Source organism: Gracilinanus agilis, chromosome 3 (genome assembly GCF_016433145.1).
Source record: "Gracilinanus agilis isolate LMUSP501 chromosome 3, AgileGrace, whole genome shotgun sequence".
NCBI lineage: Eukaryota > Metazoa > Chordata > Mammalia > Didelphimorphia > Didelphidae > Gracilinanus > Gracilinanus agilis.
The window spans coordinates 2,909,093-2,914,264 of record NC_058132.1 but is presented as its reverse complement, the minus strand read 5'-3'; positions in this window follow the sequence as shown (position 1 = coordinate 2,914,264).

Sequence of the window (5,172 nt, the reverse complement as noted above, 5' to 3'; positions counted from 1 at the left end):
ACAAAAGGGGTGCATTGTGTTATAGCCCTTTGGGAGTTATTTCAAATTGCCCTTCAGAATCGATGAATCAGTTTACAACTCCACCAGCAATGCATTAAGTGTCCCAATTTTGCCACATATCTTCCTACCTTTCTCATTTTCCTTTACTATCTGTTATAAAAATAAGGTAGATGTAGAGGTGAGGATAGCCTAAACTGGATACTACCACTGGTAATTGTGTGACAGCAGTGATAGCCCAGAAAGGTGACTAGGGTAAGATTAACTGAGGCTTGCCCTAGCTACATGATATGACACCTCCCTCCTTTATAACAGTGCCCAGGCAGGATCCTTCAGGTCAATGGATGATATCCCTTCAGGTCCCACCTGGGGTTGATTGATAGTGTAATATGGCCTCTATTAGCTTGGTAACGATTTGTCTCTGACTGCATATCTCCCTTCCCAGAGAAGCTATGAATAACCACTTCAGGAAGGTACTTTAAAAAGCTTTGACTGTATTTAACAAAGATGGGGTATTGGGATTGGATAGAGGTATTGGGAAACCCTAAGTAAATTTGGTAATGATAAACCCTCAGATCTGTAGGCAGGTATTGAGTCAGGATGGTTAGCTCCTCTGGTCCAGCCTGGCCACAGCCAAACCAGAGTAGGCAAATTGCTGCTCGATGTTTCAGCTTCTTCTTCTTTGCTAGATGATATGCCTAACCAGTCTTTCAGATATCCTCCCCTTTCCACCCTCTTCTTCTTCTCCTGCCCACTTCCCGGATCCCTCCCAGGCCCTGGGAAACCTAGATGACTAAGATGATTGATTTCTTAATATCTAGGGGCAGTAGAATTAGAAAGATGATGGTCTGGGTACAGGTTGATGATGTTATCAGGAACAAGACAGGAGGATCTTGCGAGGTTGCGCCCAGCAAGTCTCAATCCCAAAAGACCAGGATCCACAGATCTCAGGTCCCAGGGAAGGAAAAGAACCCTCTGCCAGGGCTGCCAGGGAATTTATACCACCCTGGGCCAACTGCTCTCTCCTCTGTCCTCACGGCCCTCTGGGAACATTCTGATAGCCAACAGACCCACCTGTCAATCAACAGTGTGGATTCCTGGCTCCCAGAGATTCAATATAACATATCACATTGGTCAATCTGTTAGGGCTGAAGTGGTACCTCAGAGTTCTTTTAATTTACTTCTCTAATCAAGAGGGATTTAAAACCTTTTTTATATTAGTGAGAGCTTTGATTTCTTCATCTGAAAACTCCTTATTCATAACCTTTGACCATTTGTCAATTGGAGAATGACTTGGATTCTTATTAATTTTACTTTTTTTTTAAAATGAAAAGCAGGCAGGAGAACTCAGGGCAGAGATCAGCACTTTTGCTTTTTTAATCATTGACAAGGGCTCAAAATCCTATATGTTTGGCTTGGAATGATGACATTCCTTTAATGAGAGATTTAGGGTTAAAAGAGAAAATGCTTCTTACCCACAGAGAGTAGATTCTGTACATTCTCCAGCAAGACCTCCAGGTACAGCTCTTTCTGAGGCTGGTCCAACAGGCCCCACTCCTCCTGGGTGAAGTACACAGCCACATCTTGGAATGCTATTGACCCCTAAACCAGGAAAAGTCATGAGATTTTGAACTGAACCTTCAGAATTCATCTAGTACAGTGGTTCCCAAACTTTTTCGGCCTACCACCCCCTTTCCAGAAAAAATATTACTTAGCCCACTGGAAATTAATTTTTTTTAAATTTTAATAGCAATTAATAGGAAAGATAAATGCACCTGTGGCCATCACCAGGGGGCAGAGTCGCCCACTTTCGGAATCACTGATCTAATACAACCCTGACTCACTTTCCAGAGGACACTGAAGCACACAAAGGATTTAGTAAACTTCTAACTTTGAAGAGTGTCAGATTCAGCACTGGAGACCAGTCATTCACAGCCCAGTGGAATATTGACAAAGGCATTTTGTGCCTGAAGGGAGAATGATTTTGAAAGAGTAAAACCTGGAGAAGTGTCTTACTCTGAAATGCTTTTCCCTATGGAATCAGGGAGATGGGAGGTGCTCTCTGAGTGAGGTGGGAGATGAAAGAGAGAAGGTGATCTGAAATTCCTCCTCATCCCAAGAATCAGAATTGATCTGATAAGAACATTTTTTTGAAGAGTTTCTGAGAAGGTAGCATTTACTATGTATACTAGAAGGAAAAATATTACCAGTAATTGATGAGGAAAAAAAAAAAGGGATTCTTTACTTAATTTCCTAAAAAGCTGAAATACTCTTATCTAGACAAAAGCATCAAAAGGATTCCATAGTTATATGAGATCAGACTATTCTTTCTAGCTAAATGAAGAAGCAGAGTCTTGTGTTATACTAAGGGTTTGGGGAAAAAACCATTGGGTAGGATGTGCCATAGCCAAAACTTCTTATCTTTACATTATGATGAATGTCTGTAGTTACTGGAATATATTCAGTCATTTTATATTTAGTTGAATAGAAAGAAGAGTAAGTATAAGCATAATGAGAAAAGAAAGGGGCATTTATCTTTTAAAAATATAACATTTTATGGGATTGAGCTAATTCAAAGACACTGATAGTGCAATGAGTGGAATTCTCAAGAGGCAGAATTTCTTTATTATAAATAATTTATTAATTGACTGGTCATTTAATATGGACAGTTGACTCTCTCCTAAATCTAAAAGAAAGAAAAACAATAGTTCTCTCCTCTAGCACAGGTCTTTTGTCTTTCTCTCTCTGTCTCTCTCATATATATCTATATATGTCCCTAGTGAGGTCACCACTCAGTCCCTCCCCCAGACATCCATTGACATCTCAGATTCTTCAATAACCACTGAGGAAGGGGATTTAGGAGACTTTAATTCCTCCCTCATTACTTCATCACAGGAGAAGCAGGTCCTTGTCCTTAAAAGGAAGGTGTCAGTCAAAGCTTTCGCCAGCCTTGTGGCTGGCCCAGCACACTCTCAGAATGGGTCAAGGTTCACTATGGCTTGCCATTCCTCCCTTAATTGTTTTAGCTGAACAAAAGAAGGGAGGTTCCCCCTTAGTTTCATAACTTCAGATGAAATGTCAATAGGAAAGGCCTCCAGGAATTGATGCAGAGTGTAAGGAGCAAAACCAGAACATTATACACAGAGATGGATACACTGAGGTACAATCAAATATAATAGATTTCTCTACTAGCAGCAATGAAATGATCCAGGACAATTCTGAGGGAATTATGAGGAAGAACGCTATCCACATCCAGAGAAAGAACTGTGGGAGCAGAAACACAGAAGAAAAACAACTGCTTGATCACATGGATCGATGAGGATAGGATTGGGGATGCAGACTCTAAATGATCACCCTAGTGCAAATACTAATAACATGGAAATAGGTCTTGATCAATGACAACTGTAAAACCCAGTGGAACTGCTCTTTGGCTACAGAAGGGGGTGGGGGGTGGGAAGAGGGTAGAGAAAGAACATGATTCATGCAACCATGGAAAAACCTTCTCAATTAATTATTTAAAATAAATGAACTTAAAAGATAACATAGGATGAAGAAGATAGCAAATCTGGAGCTCTAACCTTAGCTAGGCTAAAGGGAAACTTATTCCATAAAAATGTCATAATTCCAGCTGTGTGACCCTGGGCAAGTCACTTGACCCCCATTGCCTACCCTTACCACTCTTCCACCTATGAGACAATACACCGAAAGTACAAGGGTTTAAAAAAAAATGTCATAATTCAACATTAATTTTCAAAAAGAGTTCATTTATGAAAAACGAAGGATCTAAGCCTAGCCCTGGAACTAGAGGATCAAGGATGAAGAGAATTTAAGAGGCTGACTGAAGAATACTGACAAGTGTTATAAGTGTGAGAGATTATAGCATGTGAGTTTGGTCCGCAAGGGAGAGTAGCAGGAGAATAAGGATTCTAGAATGTGAAAGTGGGGGTCAGACAGTTAACTGAGGTTTGGCTGTCTCTCTGGAGATTTCTGGAGAAGGTAGCTGCTTTTCTTTAGTGTCTGTTGAGTCAACCTTATTTCCCCATCCTACCTGGTGCCTTGCTGGTGTCTGCTGTGTTTTGTGAAGGTGGGATTAACTATCTGCTGCTATTATTCTCTAGGTCAGTAATGGGCAAACTATGGCCTGCGGGCCAGATGTGGCCCCCTGAAATTTTCTATTTGACCACTCAACAAATACAATGAGTAGTATACGATATAATGAAACTTTGAAAGAATTGCCTTAGAAACAGACTGACAGATAAGCATTTCCTTTCCTTTGGCCCCCTCTTTAAAAAGTTTGCCCATCACTGCCTAATTTTGGCCACCAGGAATGCATACAACCCCCACTTAATCCTTAAGTAGGGGGGAAGTCTATGACCCAAATGTGCTAGCGAGTGACAAATCAAAAACAACTGACTGCTTCCTGGGCAGTCCGAAGTAAAGTTAAAGTTGCCATTTTCCCACGTAAAAGTGGAAGGTAGACACAGGAAGTGGCACAAAGAACTGTCTTTTTAAATGTGATGGTAACTTTCTGTGAGCAGGTTTTTTCCCCTTTGAACTTGGCCTTGAGACCTCAGATTGCTTCCCTTTGGACTGCCACGCGGGTGAGTGAAAAGGCTGACTCCCTTTCCTTGGCTTTCTACAGGCACCAGCCTCTTGGAGGAGGTCTCGTGGCTAGAAGCCTTGTTTAATTAACCTCTGTGTCCCCCCTTGCTGGGGCCTCTGAAGCCCTGCCTGACTTGGACCAGGCCCTAGTAATTATCTGGGTTCTGTCTGCCTTTCCAAGCTGCAGTTAACATCCTAATGCTGGCAGAATATTAACTATCCTAGTCAGCTGGTCCCATCCCTTAAACCACCCTCCAACACAAGGTAGCAGCCAGATCTCACAATAACATGCCTCTTGGCAGGGCTCTCCTACTTTTCCAATGTGCTACATGAAAAACACAAGGGATTCTTGGAATCAGAAACTCTTCCATTTCACCCCTTCCTGACCCATTCCCTAATTTTCAGCCTCAAATACCCTTGGAACATCCAAGGGAAGACTAGTCTGAGGAAAGGCTGAGAGTTTCCAAGCAGGGGAAGACAATTCCTCAGACCCTCAATACAATCTAGGAATCTGAAACCCTACAGGGGCTTTTTCTATCCCCAGGACTACATTAAGTGTAACATCCTTCAACA